General features: G+C 31.5%; 2 long non-coding RNA genes across 9 annotated transcripts; both read left to right on the top strand.

The window, feature by feature from the left end:
* Positions 1 to 2,798: 2,798 nt before the first annotated feature.
* On the top strand, positions 2,799 to 13,613 carry LOC127714160 (uncharacterized). Of its 8 annotated transcripts, none has more exons than XR_007987580.1 (3): positions 2,799 to 8,229; positions 8,316 to 8,358; positions 8,427 to 13,613. It is a non-coding gene; the product is annotated as an uncharacterized LOC127714160 (long non-coding RNA). The 8 variants fall into 8 exon arrangements; XR_007987583.1 differs by lacking the exon at positions 8,316 to 8,358 and having other exon boundaries at positions 2,799 to 8,143; positions 8,187 to 8,272; positions 8,359 to 13,613; XR_007987579.1 differs by lacking the exon at positions 8,316 to 8,358 and having other exon boundaries at positions 2,799 to 8,057; positions 8,101 to 8,272; positions 8,359 to 13,613.
* Positions 13,614 to 13,629: 16 nt separating this feature from the next.
* LOC127714162 (uncharacterized) lies at positions 13,630 to 20,802 on the top strand. The gene is made up of 3 exons (XR_007987587.1): positions 13,630 to 16,167; positions 17,119 to 17,203; positions 19,663 to 20,802. It is a non-coding gene; the product is annotated as an uncharacterized LOC127714162 (long non-coding RNA).
* The last annotated feature ends 1,730 nt before the right edge of the window (positions 20,803 to 22,532 follow it).

Consider the following 22,532-nt stretch of genomic DNA (forward strand, 5'->3'; position numbering starts at 1 on the left):
CACAGGCTCTTTAGAGCCTCTAGTTATAAATTTCTAATATGATGTTGAGAATAAATTTAACTTTATTTGTTGAGTCTGACAACAGATTTACTAAGTATTGAGCAACAGTGTATTGCACAACAGCAAGGAATCTTTAATTGAATATCAATTCAATTCATATAACCAATTTCAACTTCTTTGACAACATTTATTCAGAAACCTATAATATGTCAAATATTCAATTACAATCTAAATTCAGACCTGTATCAGGCTTGAATATCATTTCCATTTTTGCCCCAACTGTCTGCAAGCGTACCTAGTTGTTCTCAGCGAAGAAGAGGAAACATTAAACAATAGAATTGGTAATGATTCAATGAGACTATTTTATTTTATAAATTGCACAGAAAAATATCAAATAAAAAGACGAAAGGGGGTCACATGCCTTACTTTTTTGAAGAATTCAATTTGTCCTGTAAAGGAGTGGGGGCGGTGCATTAAGGTCTGGTTTTGGCCCAAGAAAATAAAATGTTAGATAACTATTTCAAATTGGCACATAATGTTTAGAAATGCATAGGGTCAAGAAATATAAATGAAAAACATAAAGATTTTTATCTGATGTCGTCACAATTACGTCATAATATGTACTGTTTTCACAAAAACAATGAAAAATACAGAATATTGCAGTTTTCTATCTTTATTTCCATTGTGGAAAAATCGTTTGCAGCCAAGAAATAACAAAAAAAATTAACAGAAGCTTTATTATAACTATTGACATAATCTCACCAAATATAAAGTTGTTTCTTGGGTGTGCACATATTTTTTCAATCTAAAATATACTTGAAATTTGATGAAAAATAAGAAAAATCACGAAATTTTACAAAACATGCAAATTAAGTCATGATTCGTTGCCATGGAAACTTGTTAAATGTCTTACTTATTTTGTTTTTCTGAATTCCTTGTACCGTAGTCAAGTTTTCAGTAAGTTTAGAATATGTATGACAACTTTTAAATTTGCAGTAATTTTTGGGCCAAATATGTGCCTTATATCCCCTTCTCCTTTTTTAAATACAATTATCTCCCCTTGATTTTTTTGTTGAAAAACAACACTTGATTTTTTGACAGTTTAATCCTTTAATTTCAAGTTTTAGATGGTCAAATAATTACCATTAAACTTACAAAATTTCATGCCTTCTAAACTGGAATCTAAAGCATTCATGGTAATATTTTCAAAGGCTTACACCAAATTAATTTATTACGACTACTTATAAAGCTTAAAACAATTGAAAACTAAATCACTTATATGAGGTATTTTCATTTTGGGTACAGACGGGGGAAAGCATGAGGTTTGATGAGATTTCAAAACGACTAAAATTTTAAACTACAATATATTATCACTATGAAGCACACAATTATTATATATATTTATATTTCTCTAATTCTAAGCCAATTTATTGTTTTCCAAACTGGTTGATTATTTTTATTTAATCAACGTGTGGTTCATTTGATCTCAGATCATTCATTGGTCAATTTTAGATTATGACATCACATTTTCTTGCTTTCCTCTGAATCTCTTATTGTGACGTCATTAAAAAAGGGGACCATGTCTGATGACGTTGTATAGAAAGAACACATCTTTTTCAGATAAATCTAGAAAAAAAAAGGGGACCATGTCTGATGACTTTGTATAGAAAGAACACATCTTTTTCAGATAAATCGAGAAAAAGGAATAAGTTTGCTTCATTTTAGCATAAAAATCCCTAGAGAAACTGATTCCACCAACAAATCTGGTGTAATACGATATTTATCCACTCTTGACAGTTAAATTTTGAATATTAAAAATGCTCGGGCAAGCCTTGCATTTTAAATTTGAAAATTTAACTGTCTCGAGTGGATAAATATCATATCACACTCAATGATTTATAATTATAGCTAAATCAATGACCAGATTAATGAAATATGTCAATTTCGTAAAACTTTATGTATAAGTGTTTTCATGACATCACAAATAACACAAATTCAGACTTTCAACAAACTTGAATGAAAACTTGTCAATATTAGATAGGAGACAATACAACTCGTATGTTGACAGTAGAGAACTTTAAACATCAAATTGACCTTTCTGACTTTGATATTAAGTATGTTGAACCCTAAGCTCTGTTTTCAATTGTATTAATGTTGTGGAAACCCGGACGATTTCTCAACTTATTTTTATGCCCCATTTATTTTTTCTGATCTGTTCATCCGTTCCTCTGTCTGTCCCGCTTCAGGTTCAAGTTTTTGGTCAAGGTAGTTTTTGATGAAGTTGAAGTACTATCAACTAGAAACTTTGTACACATGTTCCTTATGATATGATCTTTTTAATTTTAATGCTGAATTAGAGTTTTTACCCCAATTTCAAGGTCCACTGAATATTGAAAATGATAGTGCGATTGGGGCACTTGTGTATTATGGACACATTCTTGTTTTTGCCTGTTTTGTAAATGTCCACACTTAAGAAAACATGCATATAAACTTGAAAAAAAACCTGTTCTTAACTTGCTTCTTATTTGGCTATAATAGCTGAAACAGTGAATTATTTCTATTTATTTTCTTTGTTACTGTAAATTTAGAAATTGTTAATATTTTTTTAAAATGAATAATTTAGTACTTTCTTTAAAAATCACAATTATAAATTGATGTAATAATTTCTGAATTTACAGTATCTCAATGATTTAAATTCATAATCAAAGTTTGTATAGTTTGACATGTGAATGTTATGTTAAAAAAAAGTGGGAAAGCAGAATATGTATTATATTCAATTTATTATATTTCAGTGTGAGGACCTACGTGGACAACCAGATGAACAGGCGTCTCCGACGAGTTGGTATGCCATACGGCTATGTGGCTCCACGAGTAGAGGCACCACGATGCTCTCGTCGTCTTTTAGGGTTGGAGCCTGAACCAGTTCTTGTCCCAGTTGCCTCTCCTGAGCTGCCAAGAAATGATCAACCTGAACATTTCGAAGCAGTCGTACCTCGTGCACGATTATTCTCCGTCATGGTTCCTGAAGCAGCTATTCAAATTGCTGCTGAAGTTATCATTGACGAGGATGATATGGTCGAGGTGGAGTTAGCTGGCGAGGAGCTCTCGGTTCTGGAGTCAACTCTGGAGGAGGAAGAGGTCATGGAGCTGTCTGTGGAGGCCTCTGTGCTGTGTGGTATGGACACAACAGTGGAGGACCCAGCCGACTGGTTCCTGGAGGAGACTGTGTCTTTCCTGCCAACAGAGGAGGAGACTGTTGTGTTCGAGGAGGTAGTGGATGAGGATGCAACAACCAACCACGCTGAAGAGACTGTCTGGTATGGTCCTGAAGAGGTTGAGGTTCCAGCCACTCCAGTCACACCGTATGTTGTTATAGGTAATGATGTAGGTGTTCCTTTGGACTGGGAGGTGATCCCTGCTCCAGTGGTTGAGGTTGCTCCTGTCCCTGAGGCAGCTGGGAGGTTTGCTGGGTGGAGACAGGTGGCTAGAGTGCTAGGCTGCCTTGTTACTTCATACCAAACTGTCTCAGCTGTCTTATTTTTTGGTTAATTTTTGATAAATACATATACATTTTGTATATTTTCTTTAAAAAAAAAATTGGAAAAGTATAAACTTTTGCTTTAGTTTAAAAAAAAAGTTTGGAAAAGTATAAATTTTTGTTTTAGTTTAAAAAAAAATGTTTGGAAAAGCTAATTTTTGAAACTTGAAATTTTTGTTTTGATTTATGGTCATTCAGTTTATTTTTGAAAGATTTTCATTCTTTGCTAAGTAACACAATTTCTTCAAAACTTCAAAATGAGTGTTTTAATAATTTTGGCTATTTAATCATTAAAGTTTTATGAAAATATTTTGTTTTAATTTAAATGAAAGTTTTTAATGTTTAATTTACTTAACTTGGAAATTTATAAAGAGTGTGTCTGTCTTTTTGTAACCACTGTTCTTTTTATCCAACACATGTTAAACTTTCAGGCTGGACAACTGTCAAAATGGATCACCATAATTATCAGTCAGGTCAAGGTCAATCAGTATAGATATCCAATCATTTCAGGTCAACATTTTCTTTTAAAGTTTGGTCATAGGTTAGAGGTTAAAAGTTCAGGTCAACATTGACAAGAATAGAATGTTCATTACTCCTTTAAAGGGTAGAGGTCTACTAGATTTAAGATCAAACTATTTGTAAGAATGGTTATTTGTAAGGTCAAAGACATGCAGTGTCAGGTCAAGGTCAATGTTTACTTCTACAGAATGATTATATCTGTTAGCAGGATCACATATATGATTAATTCAATGCTTAAAAGCAACAAGCACATGTAAGAAGCATATTCCTGCTAAACAGCTTTAAATATATGTGTACCTATTTTCACAAAAATAGCTCCCTTCCCCAAGGGTTGACTGGGGTATAAAAATATGGTCATCCCTTGGTCTTCTTCTGACCGGCAGTAAAACGCTTGCCAAAGATTAGCCACCGTTTAGTAAATACATAGCCACATCCTGTTAAAATTTAAAATTTAAAAGTTGCATGATTAATACCAGAGTAACTTTTAACCTGAAGTGTGACAGACGAACGAACAGACAAACAAAAGAACGGACTGACAAACAGACGACTGGGTAAGACCAGAAAACATAATGTCTGTCCATGTATGGGGCATAAAAATCCAGCATAACAGTGCAACATTCCATTTAGCTTTTGAAATTTTGATGAAAAATACAAACTATTTCCTTTGACTCATTTAAAACATTAAATTGTCACCACCCTTTAGAAAGAAAATGAACATTAAAGTCCCCTACATAAATTTCATAGTTTAAATACAGGAATTTTTTTCAGAAATTTTCACTTCTGGATGAAAGGATAAAATTACCACTTCTGTTTTATAATTCATTGAGAGCATTTATAAAAAGTAGCAGATCAGAAGTAAAACAAAAAAAGAAAATATCACTAATTTCCTATTAAACATCCCAAAAATTTCGCATTTGTTCATTTTAACCTTGACCACGATAAATTAAAGAATATATTTGGTATACATCAATGAGGGGTACTTAACAACAAAAACAAGGCGTCTTTAGGTCAACATAGTCCAACAAAGATAGGCATCTATACAATATGTTGAGTGTTTATAGTTCAAAATTAGTCGACAAAATTTACTAAATATCTATAAAGAAAAAAGTCGACAAAATTTACTAAATATCTATAAAGAAAAAAGTCGACTAAATTTTACTAAATATCTATAAAGAAAAAAGTCCACAAAATTTACTAAATATCTATAAAGAAAAAAGTCCACAAAATTTACTAAATATCTATAAAGAAAAAAGTCCACAAAATTTACTAAATATCTATAAAGAAAAAAGTCCACAAAATTTACTAAATATCTTTAAAGAAAAAAGTCCACAAAATTTACTAAATATCTATAAAGAAAAAAGTCCACAAAATTTACTAAATATCTTTAAAGAAAAAAGTCGACTAAATTTTACTAAATATCTATAAAGAAAAAAGTCGACAAAATTTACTAAATATCTATAAAGAAAAAAGTCCACAAAATTTACTAAATATCTATAAAGAAAAAAGTCCACAAAATTTACTAAATATCTTTAAAGAAAAAAGTCCACAAAATTTACTAAATATCTATAAAGAAAAAAGTCCACAAAATTTACTAAATATCTTTAAAGAAAAAAGTCGACTAAATTTTACTAAATATCTATAAAGAAAAAAGTCCACAAAATTTACTAAATATCTTTAAAGAAAAAAGTCGACAAAATTTACTAAATATCTATAAAGAAAAAAGTCGACTACATTTTACTAAATATCTATAAAGAAAAAAGTCCACAAAATTTACTAAATATCTATAAAGAAAAAAGTCGACTAAATTTTACTAAATATCTATAAAGAAAAAAGTCCACAAAATTTACTAAATATCTATAAAGAAAAAGTCCACAAAATTTACTAAATATCTATAAAGAAAAAAGTCCACAAAATTTACTAAATATCTATAAAGAAAAAAGTCCACAAAATTTACTAAATATCTTTAAAGAAAAAAGTCCACAAAATTTACTAAATATAAAGAAAAAAGTCCACAAAATTTACTAAATATCTATAAAGAAAAAAGTCCACAAAATTTACTAAATATAAAGAAAAAAGTCCACAAAATTTACTAAATATCTATAAAGAAAAAAGTCCACAAAATTTACTAAATATCTATAAAGAAAAAAGTCCACAAAATTTACTAAATATAAAGAAAAATTCAACTAAATTTACTAAATATCTATAAAGAAAAAAGTCGACTAAATTAACTAAATATCTATTAAAAATAATAATAAAGCAAAATAATTAAAAATTCTTTTTTCTTGCAATTAAATAAGTTTAAAGTTTTTAATTCAGTAAAAGATTTGGGCTTTCAACAACTTGATGTGAATGATATTGCATTATTATAGTGTCTGAGTACAACATTATTACATAACTTGCTGGGTTAAAATTTCTTTTTTTACAAAAATATAAAGTATATCCGAAGTTTACACTGGCAAGTCAAGTATAACAATGTATCTAACACCGCACAATCTGCATAAACCTGCATACCTGCATAGGATAATTAGCATTGCATATATAAATTAACATGTAAAGCTTATGCTGGCTTGCTGATGTTTTCTTTCATTGTTCTATTTAATTAACCCCTAGCCCAATATAGCAACATCTATTTAAAATTGACCTGGGACTTGGATTTTGGGCAGGTAGGGAGGAATAAGGGAAATACCTTGGCCTGGGATTTAAGGGCTTAAAGAAAAGGGAGGGGAAACCCAGGGACTCTGGTGAAGTGGGGAGATAAAAGGAGAGGGGAAACCCAGGGCCTGGTGTATTTGGGGAGATAAAAGAGGGAGAAGGTTACATCCACGGCCTGGTGTATTTGGGGAGATAAAAGAGGGAGAAGGTTACATCCACGGCCTGGTGAACTGGGGGAGATAAAAGAGGGAATGGGGAAAGAGTTGCTGTCCATTGAATGAAGTAAGTTATGTGTTAATGTTGTATTCACATTGTTGTGATGATTTTATTGTTGCTTTGAAGTTTGTGGAGCATAAATACCCCAGTACTTTTGGATAAAAATGATAATGAAAAAATATTCCCATTTAAACTTTCAGTTTTTAATAAAGATATTCCAGTGTTCAAATTAACCATTAAAGTGGTCTTTCTTAAAGTTGTCAAACAAGAACCAAAGTGTACCTTTTAAACTTTAAAATATCAATTGAACATTTAATTAGAAACCTTTGGTTTAAACATTTATGCGTGTTTCTGAGTTCCTTTCATTAAAATTGAGTAAATAAAATCTCACTCTATTTAAACAATTTTGTGTTGTAAAAAAAACACAAAAACATACAATTAAGTACTTGACCTATAGTATAGAAACTTGTTTTTGTTGGAGACTATATTGACCTCTGGGGTCCAGGTTTTTTGTGTTGTTTAGTTGCTTTCTCAATAACATAATCCCTAAAGTCATTTTCAATTAATCATAGACAAAGGACTAATTATAAAAAACCCAGAATAACCAAATCCTTCATATTAACTTATAATAACTGTTAAATTTTCCTTCAAATTAAATATATGTTTCACACATCTCCTTCGTTTAGATAAAATTTTAAAGTGAAACAGAGAATGGAAGCCAAATATTTAAAATTTAGATTAATTGAAATAGCCTCCCCTCTTAAAAAAAATATAGAACAAATTTTAACAGAAAAAAGGGGGACGGAAACCTAAAGATACAGAATTAAAATAAAGTGATAAAAAGATCCTCCGTACTTTTGTAAACTTCTTTTTAAAGTTTTAAATTTGGTAAATTAGATGTTCCCTGAATTTAGAGTATCCATGGGAACATGTCCCATTTTTACCAGAAATTAATATACCCATAGGAACATTACGGTACATGTTCCTCTCCATAGTAATAAAGGTATCCATTGGAACATCACATGTTCCTCTCCAAAGTAATAAAGGTATCCATTGGAACATCACATGTTCCTCTCCAAAGTAATGAAGGTATCCATTGGAACATCACATGTTCCTCTCCAAAGTAATAAAGGTATCCATTGGAACATCACATTTTCCTCTCCAAAGTAATAAAGGTATCCATTGGAACATCACATGTTCCTCTCCAAAGTAATGAAGGTATCCATAGGAACGTCACATGTTCCTCTCCAAAGTAATAAAGGTATCCATAGGAACATCACATGTTCCTCTCCAAAGTAATGAAGGTATCCATAGGAACATCACATGTTCCTCTCTAAAGTAATAAAGGTATCCATAGGAACATCACATGTTCCTCTCCAAAGTATTGAAGGTATCCATAGGAACATCACATGTTCCTCTCCAAAGTAATAAAGGTATCCATTGGAACAAGTAATAAAGGTGTCCATAGGAACATCACATGTTCCTCTCCAAAGTAATGAAGGTATCCATAGGAACATCACATGTTCCTCTCCAAAGTAATAAAGGTATCCATAGGAACATCACATGTTCCTCTCCAAAGTAATGAAGGTATCCATAGGAACATCACATGTTCCTCTCCAAAGTAATGAAGGTATCCATAGGAACATCACATGTTCCTCTCCAAAGTAATAAAGGTATCCATTGGAACATCACATGTTCCTGTCCAAAGTAATGAAGGTATCCATAGGAACATCACATGTTCCGCTCCAAAGTAATGTTCCGCTCCAAAGTAATGAAGGTATCCATAGGAACATCACATGTTCCTCTCCAAAGTAATAAAGGTATCCATAGGAACATCACATGTTCCTCTCCAAAGTAATAAAGGTATCCATTGGAACATCACATGTTCCTCTCCAAAGTAATGAAGGTATCCATAGGAATATCACATGTTCCTCTCCAAAGTAATGAAGGTATCCATAGGAACATCACATGTTCCTCTCCAAAGTAATAAAGGTATCCACAGTAACATCCCATGTGTCTTACCAATAGAAATAAGTCATCCATAGGAACATGGGAGCCTCGGTGGCCAAGTGGTCTAAGTTGTTACTACTGTAATCACTAGCCAGTCAACACTGAGGTTGTGAATTCAAACCCTGCTCGTGCGGGTGCACATGACTCCAATCTTAATTGACTTAGGGTTGTCAGTTTTCCTATTGAAGGTCAGTGGTTTTCTCCAGCCACTCTGGCTTCCTCCACCAATACAAACTGGCCGCCATGAAATAGCCAAAGTAGTGCTTAAAAGTGGCGTTAAAACACCAAAAAATCAAATTCAAATCCATAGGTGCACTGCATGCTCCAAATTTACTGGTATCTGATATCCATTGGAATCCAAATTTAGTTGTTCAGTTTGTATTGATGACAGAATTGGCTTTACAATGAACTTTGAACTCAAAGAAATGGATACACATGTTTCAGAAAAGTGAGTTTGGTACCTATATCTCTTTTCACACTTTTGTTGTTTTTAAATAATTTGTAAATTTTATTGTAAATGTAACATATTTAAGTTGTCAAATTTTTGTGTAAAAAGGGGAATGACCATTTCAAAACTGTTTTTCAATATTTTTGTTAAAGATTTTCAGAAGGAAACAGAAAAATTATTTATAAAAATGTGGATAGTGTCAAATGTGTATATAGTTTTAAGAAAAATAGAAAAAAACAAAAAAATGCATGGGTGATGGTTTTTAATGATTTTAAGAAAAATAGAAAAAAAAAAAAAAAAAAATATGCATGGGTGATGGTTTTTAATGATTTTAAGAAAAATAGTAAAAAAAAAAAAAATATGCATGGTTGATGGTTTTTAATGATTTTAAGAAAAATAGAAAAAAAAAAAAAAAAAAATATGCATGGGTGATGGTTTTTAATGGTTTTAAGAAAAATAGAAAAAAAAAGAAAAAAAATGCTTGGGGTTTAATTATATTGTGATGCAGAAATGGGTCCATTATTTTATCTTGAATTTGGGATTTAATTATATCATGATATGGAATGGATACATTCTTTTAACTTGAATTTGGGATTTAATTATATCATGATACGGAATGGATACATTCTTTTAACTGGAATTTGGGGGATTTAATAATATCATGATACAGAATGGATACATTCTTTTAATTGGAATTTGGGGGATTAAAATAAACCCTTTAAAAAAGTGGGGGTATACTGTTTTACCTATGTCTGTCTGTCCATCATTCAGTCTGTCAGCATCAACAATACAAGGATTTCTGAAATTTGGTTCAGTGTTGATAAAATGCAGCTAAACTGTGCGATGCATTTTCAGATTCATCACTCAACAACTTCCTGTTAACCAAACACTTGTATCATTTACACATGATAGCTAAGGTTGAAATTACCTTTTTATCAGGAACTTCAATACAAGGATTTCTGAAATTTGGTTTCAGGGCTGATAAAAGTCAGCTATACTGTGTGAGGCGTTTTTGGTTTCGCAACTCGACAACTTCCTGCGTACTGAAGTATATGTTGGGGGTATCCTCAGTGGGCAGTAGCTCACAGTTTCACTTGTTTTACCATGATACGGAATGGATACATTCTTTTAACTTGAATTTTGGATTTAATTATATCATGATACGGAATGGATACATTCTTTTAACTTGAATTTTGGATTTAATTATATCATGATACGGAATGGATACATTCTTTTAACTGGAATTTGGAGGATTTAATTATATCATGATACGGAATGGATACATTCTTTTAACTGGAATTTTGGATTTAATTATATCATGATACGGAATGGATACATTCTTTTAACTGGAATTAAATATAATTAAGAGTATACATTTTTATTTCTGAGGATTGTTTTGATATATGTAAGTGAACAGCAACCAACAACACAAACAAAAAAACGTCAAAAGATTAGTTAATACATTTTAAATAAAGATAAATAATGTTAATACCTTTTGTCCTTCATTTGGAATTTTCAAGATAAAATAATATGGAAATTTATAAATGAAAAGGAATAATGATATATTCCCTTTAAATTTTAATAAAACCATAATTCATGTCTGATGTTAAAGATAAAGTTAAAAAATGGTGAAATAATTTTTCAAATTTTCAAATTTTAGATCAAATTGCCCTTAAAAATCAGACGTAGAACATATATGTATCAGCTATTCCTAAACCATTTTACAGATTTTTAAAGGAACTTTCAGAACAGAACATTTAAGATACCAATTTTGTAATGCAAGGTTTATCAGTATAATTTTGGGAATTTCCCAAAGTAAAGGATGTTAGTCTGAGAAAGATCTCCAACCCTTCCGGGATACATTATTCTGACTCAGAGTCAACTAGACTTTGCTCTTACTTTTAAATACTACTTGCTTAAGGGAGAAGCAGCAAATACCCCTTTTAAAGTCTTTGGTTTGTCCATACATGGGATAGAGCCCTTTACCTCCAACACATCAGGCAAGCATAGGACCATTGAGGAGGTTATAATTGGTAGTGAAAAGTATTCTTTTTAAAATATTCATATTCATTTTATTTTTGTTTATTTGTTCATTCTGTTGTTCAATTCCTAGTAGTAACAGAAAACACCAATTTTTATATTTGGTTTAAAAATATTTAATTGAAAAGTATGTCTCCATGCAAAATTATCCATCCCTCTACAGGTTGTATCTTAATATAAAAAACATCTTATTCTTAAAGTATCAACACTAACCATTACTAACAATTGGTACTTAATTAAATAGGTTGGAAGGATGGAAGACAAGAGAGGGAGAGAAATGAGAGGGGAGGGGATAGGGGAGAGAGAATAGAGACTGATGGAGTGAGTTTTCAGATAAGGGTTTAAGGTACTAGTCTTGTAGAGGGATAGGTTTTTAATATCTTCTTTTAGAAAGAGAACTTCTTGTTAACAATATGAATATGAGTAGGAATACAAACCAATTTTTATTTTTGGTATGCAAATCCAGTCTGAAAGTCTGTTTTAAAATAATGGGTCTATTACATTTCAAAATTATTTCCAAGTCTGTAAAATTTTTGTGACCCCAGTGGCCGATCCAGGGGTTGGGGTTGGAACTCCCCCCTTTTTTTTAATGATAATGCATTTGAATGGGGACATATATTTAAAACCCGCACTTTCTCCTTGGTTGGATCCCCCTTTTTTTAAAGATTGCTGGTTCCGCCCCTGAACCCTTTCTCCCTTCCTATTTGGTAAAGACATATAAGATTGTGTCCATAGTACACGGATGCCCCATCCGCACTATCATTTTTTAAGTTCAGTGGACTTTTGAATATGGAGGAAAAAACTCTAATTTGGCATTAAAATTAGAAAGATGATATCATAGGAAACGTGTACAAAGTTGATTGGACTTCATCAAAAACTACCTCATCTAAAAAATTTTACCTGAAGCAGGACGAACGAACGGAGGCACAGACCAGAAAACATAATGCCCATAAATGAGGCATAATAAATGTTTGCATTGGAAAACTCCCTTAATAATTTGTATAACAACAGCCAGTCTAGCCTGTCATAATTCAGTAACTACAAGCTATTTATCTATTCTGGAAAGATGTGACTGTTTCAACCCCACTTGTAGTACTCCTGGCAAGGCTGCCAGTTTTTATTGGCGGAAGCCATATAAATGGCACCTGAAAAAACACCGACCTTCAGTGTCTTTTAATGTTGTCCAAAGTTTCTGTTGAAATGTTTGTACTGGTTTGAGGTATTGCTGATTAAAAGTGTAGATGTCTGAATAAACAAAAAACATCCTTTATCATGTTTTAGATTAAAAAGTAATTATATCCAAATTTCCAATTTAGTTTCAGCACAAACGTTAAAGATAATTGTTGCAGAAGCCCTTTTTATTTAAAGGAAACAATATCAGATTTTAAATTTTGAATCTTCCAAAATAAATCTTTTCAGTTTTGTAAAGTGGTACATTGTGAAATTTATAATTAAAAAAATAAATCTTTTCTAATAATAAGGGACATAACTCTCCAATGGTAAAAAAATACTAAACCCATCAAAATAATGTAAATGCTTAAAGCAGCTTTCAGATTTGTTAGTTTGTAAATACAAAATTAGCCTCCTCTTGGCCAAATGAAACTTAATTAACTTTGTAATAGAATTTTCCATGCCAAAAACACTTTTATTGGATAAAAAATATGAAGTAAAAACAGTGACCTTTATAATCTTAAGCTTTTGTGGTACGAGAAAAAAAATCATCAAAGATACTTATTATTTGGCCACAACATTTAATAATTTTTTAGACACCTATTATCACAGAATATAATTTTTGCCATCTTAATTATATTGTTAAGTGTGTTGTTGGCATGCTGTCTCATTGAAATATACCTCAGATCCTCTTTTATCTTATTCAAGATTTTCAGAAAAGCAATTTTAAAATCTGTTAAAGGTTTATTCTCTAAATAAATAGAATAATTGGTCCAGTGATCAATGAAGAATGTAAATGAGATGTGGTAAAAATGCCAATGAGATGTGTTAATACAACTAATGAGATGCGCTAAGAATGCAAATGAAATGTGGTAAAAATGCCAATGAGATAAAGCTAAAGATATGTTGTAATAATGCTAATGAGATGTGGTAATAAATCTAATGAGATGTGGTAATAAAGCTAATGAGATGTGGTTATTAAGCTAATGAGATGCGCTTAGAATGCCAATGAGATGTGTTAATACAAGTAATGAGATGCGCTAAGAATGCAAATGAAATGTGGTAAAAATGCCAATGAGATAAAGCTAAAGATATGTTGTAATAATGCTAATGAGATGTGGTAATAAAAGCTAATGAGATGTGGTTATAAAGCTGATGAGATGCGCTTAGAATGCCAATGAGATGTGTTAATACAACTAATGAGATGCGCTAAAAATGCAAATGAAATGTGGTAAAAATGCCAATGAGATGTGGTTATAAAGCTAAAGATATGTTGTAATAAATCTAATGAGATGTGGTAATAAAGCTAATGAGATGTGGTAATAAAGCCGATGAGATGCGCTAAGAATGCAAATGAGATGTGGCTATAAAGCTGATGAGATGTGCTTAGAATGCCATTGAGATGTGCTTAGAATGCCAATGAGATGTGTTAATACAACTAATGAGATGCGCTAAGAATGCAAATGAAATGTGGTAAAAATGCCAATGAGATAAAGCTAAAGATATGTTGTAATAATGCTAATGAGATGTGGTAATAAATCTAATGAGATGTGGTAATAAAGCTAATGAGATGTGGTTATTAAGCTAATGAGATGCGCTTAGAATGCCAATGAGATGTGTTAATACAACTAATGAGATGCGCTAAGAATGCAAATGAAATGTGGTAAAAATGCCAATGAGATGTGGTTATAAAGCTAAAGATATGTTGTAATAATGCTAATGAGATGTGGTAATAAAGCTAATGAGATGTGGTAATAAAGCCGATGAGATGCGCTAAGAATGCAAATGAGATGTGGCTATAAAGCTGATGAGATGTGCTTAGAATGCCATTGAGATGTGCTTAGAATGCCAATGAGATGTGTTAATACAACTAATGAGATGCGCTAAGAATGCAAATGAAATGTGGTAAAAATGCCAATGATATAAAGCTAAAGATATGTTGTAATAATGCTAATGAGATGTGGTAATAAATCTAATGAGATGTGGTAATAAAGCTAATGAGATGTGGTTATTAAGCTAATGAGATGCGCTTAGAATGCCAATGAGATGTGTTAATACAACTAATGAGATGCGCTAAGAATGCAAATGAAATGTGGTAAAAATGCCAATGAGATGTGGTTATAAAGCTAAAGATATGTTGTAATAATGCTAATGAGATGTGGTAATAAAGCTAATGAGATGTGGTAATAAAGCCGATGAGATGCGCTAAGAATGCAAATGAGATGTGGCTATAAAGCTGATGATATGTGCTAAGAATGCAAATGAGATGTGGTAATAGAGCTAATGAGATGCGCTAAGAATGCAAATGAGATGTGGTTATAAAGCTAAAGATATGTGGTAATAATGCTAATGAGATGTGGTAATAAAGCTAATGAGATTTGGTTATGAAGCTGATGAGATGCGCAAAGAATGCAAATGAGATGTGGTAATAGAGCTAATGATATGTGCTAAGAAAGCTAATGAGATGTGGTAATAAAGCTAATGAGATGTGGTAGTAAAGCTAATGAGATGTGATAATAATGCTAATGAGATGTGGTTATAAAGCTAAAGATATGTTGTAATAATGCTAATGAGATGTGGTAATAAAGCTAATGAGATGTGGTTATAAAGCTGATGAGATGTGCTAAGAATGCAAATGAGATGTGGTTAAAAAGCTTATGAGATGCGCTAAGAATGCAAATGAGATGTGGTAATGGAGCTAATGAGATGCTCTAAGAATGCAAATTAGATGTGGTAATAGAGCTAATGATATGTTCTAAGAAAGCTAATGAGATGTGGTAATAAAGCTAATGAGATGTGGTAATAATGCTAATGAGATGCGCTAAGAATACTAATGAGATGTGGTAATAATGCCAATGAGATGTGGTTAGAATTCCAATGAGATGTGGTTAGAATGCCAATGAGATTTAGTAAGAATGCCAATGAGAACTATCCACCAGAGATTGAGCAACAAGGCTGCAAGAACTATCTTTCTTTCATGTGAATTTTGTGTATACTTTGTATACTTTGTAAGCTCCCCTACAGCTGATAGTTAACATTTTCATCAAATTATGATTTAAATTATCCTTTCTTTAAATAAAATTATTTGGTAATTAAACTTTTTTAAATAAACATTGAAAAAGCTAAATTTTCTGAAAAAATTACTTTAAATAGGCACTTTTGAATTTTTTGCCTATTTAAAAAAAAAATACCAGTAATGGCACAAGGATAGAAGATGTGTGGAATCAAATTGGTAACAACTATAGTGATAATGAAATATTCTAATAATAACCAGTTTTTTAATGTCTTGACTTAATGGACTTATTGTATGATGATATATGCGACCAGTTAGAATAGTGGACAATGAAATATTCAAACATGGAACTGACTGAAGTTAATAGACTTAAAATTCAAAATTGAAACCAGCAAGTGAATTATTTACAACGGCCTTGGAACCAGCAAGTGAATTATTGACATTTATTTTGATGTGACCAGTATTCATGTGGATGGACAGTACTAGTGGACTATAAACTGATAAATCTCACAGAAAGGCACATCACAACTGAGTCTGAAGCTGTTACATACAAAAGACAAGGTAATTATACTAAAAAAAAACATGGCAACATTACTCTGATTACATGTTGCAATTAACCTTATAGCTCTTATTTTATTTTTGGTGTGTTAATTCACTGTGTTTTCAGAAAAGCTATCAAGATAAATGCATAAAGCCAAAGGTCTTCATTAGTATATTCTGATAAAGTGTACAACCAAATTTTTTTGCACCGGTAGTTTTTGCATTGGAGCAATAAAAAAAAATTCATTTAGAAAATAGATTTTGTAATACAAACCCCACCACAATGAAGGATATATACACTTACTTGCTCTGAATAGAAAATAAAGGATAAGCAGCTTTGACTCCACTGGTAGCGACTGTTGTGAAAAACTACTCATTACAAGTCAAAAATTGACTTGTAACATTAAAATCATGCATAACCTTAAAAGAAATAAAAATCTGAAACAGTACTTTAAGTTTGCACAGCCCAGTAAAGTACTTAGTGGAAAATTGTCCTACTTTGACTTGTAATTAAAATTCCATATAAGCATTTTTAAGGATGTACTTAGGTGATATAAGGTAAAAATTAATAAATCAAGCATTTAAAATTGATACTTTAAGCTGAAAGAGTATTAGTTAAGGATCAAAATAAACTAAAAATATTGATAGGTCATGCAGCTCCTTTTTGAGATATTTGATATATAAAATATGGCAGGAAAAGGCTGGCTCAGACTTTTACCTTATATTTGCATTGGTATAATTTGGGTCTCAAATCAAAAGAAAAAAAATCAAGAATCTGCTTAAATTTTGTTAAATGACCTTTTATGAGCTATTAAGTCTTATATGAAAAAATAAATGGGTGTTATGGGGCAAAATATTTTACCTTGTATCGTATCAAAAACGCCAAGGAGTCCGAACATTTAACACAAATTCCAAAACCTCACCTAAGTACATCCTTAAGGATATGACTGTACATGATTTTTTCTTCTTCAGATATCCAGGAAATAAGAATTGTATGTGATCTATTTAAAGATCTTAGGACAGTAGGACCTGGAAGTACTATATTACCAACTTCAAGGTAAGTTTATAGTAAAAACAAAATGGTTATGAAATATTGCTCCTGCAATTATACAATGGAAACTTGATTATCATCATACCTTTTTTAGCTCACCTGGCCCAAAGGGCCAAGTGAGTTTTTCTCATCACTTGGTGTCCGTCGTCTGTCTTCGTCGTCCATCGTCGTTAACTTTTACAAAAATCTTCTCCTCTGAAACTTCTTGGACAAATTAAACCAAACTTGGCCACAATCATCATTGGGGTATCTAGTTTTAAAAAATGTGTCCGGTGACCCGGCCAACCAACCAAGATGGCCGCCATGGCTAAAAATAGAACATAGGGGTAAAATGTAGATTTTGGCTCATATCTCTGAAACCAAAGCATTTAGAGCAAATCTGACGTGGTAAAATTGTTTATCAGGTCAAGATCTATCTGCCCTGAAATTTTCAGATGAATCTGACAATCCGTTGTTGGGTTGCTGCCCCTAAATTGGTAATTTTAAGGAAATTTTGCCGTTTTTGGTTATTATCTTGAATATTATTATAGATAGAGATAAACTGTAAACAGCAATAATGTTCAGCAAAGTAAGATCTACAATTACGTTAACTTGACCAAAATGGTCAGTTGACCCCTTAAGGAGTTATTGCCCTTTATAGTCAATTTTTAACCATTTTTCGTAAATTTTTGTAATCTTTTACAAAAATCCTCTCCTCTGAAACTACTAAGACAAATTTAACCAAACTTGTCCACAATCATCATTATGGTATTTAGTTTTAAAAATGTGTCCGATGACTCCGCTCGTGAACCAAGATAGCCGACATGGCTAAAAAATAGTACATAGGGTAAAATGCAGTTTTTGGCTCATATCTCTGAAACCAAAGCATTTAGAGCAAATCTGACAGGATCAAAACTGTTCATTAGGTCAAGATCTATCTGCCCTGAAATTTTCAGACCAATCAGGCAACACGTTGTTGGGTTGCTGCCCCTGAATTGGTAATTTTAAGAAAATTTTGCAGCTTTTGGTTATTATCTTGAATATTATTATAGATAAACTGTAAACAGCAATAATGTACAGCAAAGTAAGATCTACAAATAAGTCAACATGACCAAAATTGTCAATTGACCCCTTAAGGAGTTATTGCCCTTTATAGTCAATTTTTTACAATTTTCATAAATTTTGTAAATTTTTTGTAATTTTTTACAAAATAATTTTCCACTGTAACTACTGGGCCAAGTTCATTATAGATAGAGATAATTGTAAGCAGCAAGAATGTTCAGTAAAGTAAGATCTACAAACACATCACCATCACCAAAACACAATTTTGTCATGTCAGAATCCATCTGTGTCCTTTGTTTAATATGCACATATACCAAGGTGAGCGACACAGGCTCTTTAGAGCCTCTAGTTATCCATAATACTGTTAATATAAAAAAAAGAGAGAAGATGTGGTATGATTGCCAATGAGACAACTCTCCACAAGAGACCAAAATGACACAGAAATTAACAACTATAGGTCACCGTACAGCCTTCAACAATGAGCAAAGCCCTGAGCCACACAGTCTTGACCAAAATATTTGAAAGTTTGAAATTTTGATAAGAAACATTGATACTAGCAAGTTTAAATACTCTCGTTTCTCAGTTATATGTTATGTTTAATGCTTTATATATAAATGTGATGCAAAATTTATAATGGCATGGTAACTTTCCTTTAAGGTGGTATGGGAGAGTCTAAATTAAAAATGATAGAATTTGTTCATACTTTGCTAAAGCGTAGTAAATATTAAAATATGTTAAAAAATATTATCAAAACGTATGGTCACAGCACATTTGTTCAAGCTACAGGTTGTTACAAAATGACATATTGTGTATGGATTATACAGGAAAAAACATCATTATGTGATTAGAATCTAAACTAAATGATAGAATTGTAAAATAGAATACGAAAAGTTGGCTTTTAGAAAATGCTTTGAGAATATCAAAAGAAAAGATAGGGTCACAGTGCGTTTTATCTGTCTAAAATTCAAAATAGCAAAATTCCAAGTAGATTCCTTCAGAAAATGCACTATTTCAGAGTTACTTCACTTAAAATGCCAATTTGAAATTATTAAAATTCAAGCAGAAATAATCTTGTAAAAATATTAATATTTATGAGTTATAATCTTATAAAAATGTTCTTTGAAATGCAAATTCACATAAGTTATCTACATTTCTGCATCTAATTTTGCTAACTTGATTGAAAATCTGGACCTTAGATTCTCTGTTTTTTACAATCCAAGATGGCAAAAGACAACCATACCACCTTAAGCATGTTCAAAATATGCATGATATATTGATCACTGGACATTAAGCATGCAACAATCAATCAATCAATCCTATATGTATATATGGTATGAATCACTTCTGACATATCAAGAATTAAATATGTTATTTTGTCAATTTAATTGCCATGTTTTAATTGACATTTTGTTGTTTCTTTGTAGATTAACTGAGCTTGAGAAATTACAAATCAACTGATACAGAAGAAGAGACTTTGCCATGTGGATGAACTTGGAAACAATTATTGACAAACAATAAAGTGTATTAGTATTCTTGTAAAAAACAATAGAGAGAGAGAGAGAGAGAGGAAGGATAGGAGAGAGTCAGTTGTAAACATTTATGCTTTTTAACCAGACATGTCGATTACATTAGAATTTCAGAGGCCTACAGTTCTCCCTTAAATGGTCATAGTTAATACATGAAGTAGTTGAAGTAGAGGACTTTAGTGTGACCAGTGAAAACAATCAGGCAGCTGCCATTGGTTTAAATCTCTTTTTTCGAAGATGTTTTGGTTACATTAGAATAAATCTGTGAGGAATCACAAAAAAAATGTAAAAAAAATAATTTGTGGTATTTTGTACAGTTTCATTATGCAATCTTGAATACATTTATGATTACTATTTATAAAGAAGTATTATCATTAGAATGAGGATGGAAAATGTTTAAACATTTATTTGAGACAGAGTTTTGCATTATTTCATTAAAATTATTAAATTCTTTTTGTGTGAATGAAGGACAAACAGGGAAAACAGAAGCTATTCTATGAATTTCAAATTGTATTTATTTACATTTGATTGATTAGATGAAGATTAACTACAAGTATTCAGCATAGTACAAAATTAAGGATGCACTGCAAGTGTATATTATCTTTATAGTTATCATCACACTATGTCCAATCTAGATGTACAACACTCTTTTTTATAGTGTTCTGTAAATTATCAGGAACACCAGTTGTGATGAATGGGAAGACTGGCAGGCTGAGAAATGGGTATAAGGGGAGGGAATACCCCTGCTTATCTTTTCATACTGGTTAGTTCCTTTGGTAAAGGTTTTGTACAAATGTTGTTCATATCAGATGTATACGATTTGAAGAGAGTTGTTATTTGGAGCTCTGTAAAAAAAAAAAAAAAGAAAAAAAAAAAGAAAAAGAAAAAAAAAAAAGAAGAATTGTAAGAGTTCTAGATAATAACTGGGTGGTATGAAATGTGGGTTAAATATTTTCGGTATATTTACAATGATTTTTTTTTTTTTTTTATGCATCTGATATTTTTTGTGTATAAAATGTTTTGTTATTTTTTACAGAATTGCTTTAGTTGCCTTCTTGACTAACATTTATTGGTGAATGGAGAGACTAGCAGGCTGAGATTGAGGCGTAAGGGGAGGGATTACCCCTGCTTTTCTCTTCATACTTGTAAATTCTGTCACTGCACGGAAGGTCAACAATTAAGAATATATAAGTTATCATTTTTTTATGTATCAATGTAAGTTAGATAAGTTATATCAGATGTATATAAAGTAAGATGAAAGTATTCTTTAGAGCTCTATAAAAAAAAAAGCTTGTAAACAGAGGTCTAGATAATGCATTAAGGGGTTTGGTTTGGCATGGGGATTTCAAATTTTATTTACAAGTCATCATCTACAAACATGCATCTGATATTATTTGCCCCAAGCCCAATTTCGTGTCCCAAATATAATGACTACAGAATAATGGTGACAGCTTGGTCAACACCCTTATTTTAAGTTTGATTCACCCCTCCTTTCATCGCCCACCCCACCCCACCCCCACCCTTTTAATAAGTAGTTATAGGTTAAGGTTTCTTATTGGGATTAATGATTGATTGATCGATTTTAATTAAGTGTCACAGAATTATTAAGATACTAATTTCTGTGTAACAAGATTAATCTCCAATATTTGAAGGTGTTTTTGATCAAGTTTTATTAAACTCAAAATGTTTAGTATTTCATCAGCTCTGTCGAATACAAAATAGAAATTTACCTCTATAGATATATCTGCATTTTATATGCTACAAAATTTTGCCTGTTTTACAAAGATTTATCTAACAAAATGAAAAACCCTGTCCATGAAATTGATTTAATTGAACTTTCACACTGTTGATAATAACCCTGTTTGTTCATGACAATTTTACATGTGGTAGTCTCAATGTAATATATAGTTCTTCCACTAACAACCCTGTTTGTTCATGACAATTGTACTCTTGAAATATCTGTTACAATTACACACCCATGCTTTTTCCCTATAGGGTTTTTTAATGCAGGGTGCATGTTTTTCTATGTTACCATATGTTTGTCTCTCTTTTTATTAAAGAACAATTACATAGAAATGTTTCTGTTTGTTGAAAAATTGAAAGGTCCTTATTTAGTTCCTCTTCAAAGGTATGAGTTTGTTACAAATATCTTGACCCTAGCATAATTCGTCAATTTTGATGACCGACTATGTCCTTGAGGCTAGGTCAGACATAAAAACTGGTATTTGCAGCTTCAATGCCAAGGACACAATCCATTTAGAAGAAGTACTTGTCTGTCATATTTGTTTTTCATAAATTATTTGGTTACAAATTAGTCTGTTAATTAAGTCTCCCAAACGAAGTTTGGGAAGACTTATTGTTTTTGCTCAGTTCTTCTTCTTCTTCTTCTTCTTCTTCTTCTTCTTCCGCCGCTTTTAAATTTAAACTTGTCCACACCCATTCTCCAAAAGCGTTTGTCAGATTAACTTAGGGTTTCACAATATGTTAGACTAACATGTCTAGTGGTGCAATCAGGGTTTTGTTTGTGCAATGGGGTTTATAAAGGGGTACTTTGAGGGGCAAAAAGAAAAGAGGGTTTTACTATAGAACCCTATGGGATTTTATTTTTAAAAATTTTCAAATGATTATTAATTGAAAACCGTTTGTGATAGACACAATCTTTTTAATTGAAAATGTTCTAAATGATAAAGCCCATTAAATGAAATACAGGGTTAGTCCCCAGGGGTCACCCCCACCCCCTGCCATTTAAAAAAGTTCTAATATCTTGT

Source organism: Mytilus californianus, unplaced genomic scaffold (genome assembly GCF_021869535.1).
Source record: "Mytilus californianus isolate M0D057914Y unplaced genomic scaffold, xbMytCali1.0.p SCAF_9, whole genome shotgun sequence".
NCBI lineage: Eukaryota > Metazoa > Mollusca > Bivalvia > Mytilida > Mytilidae > Mytilus > Mytilus californianus.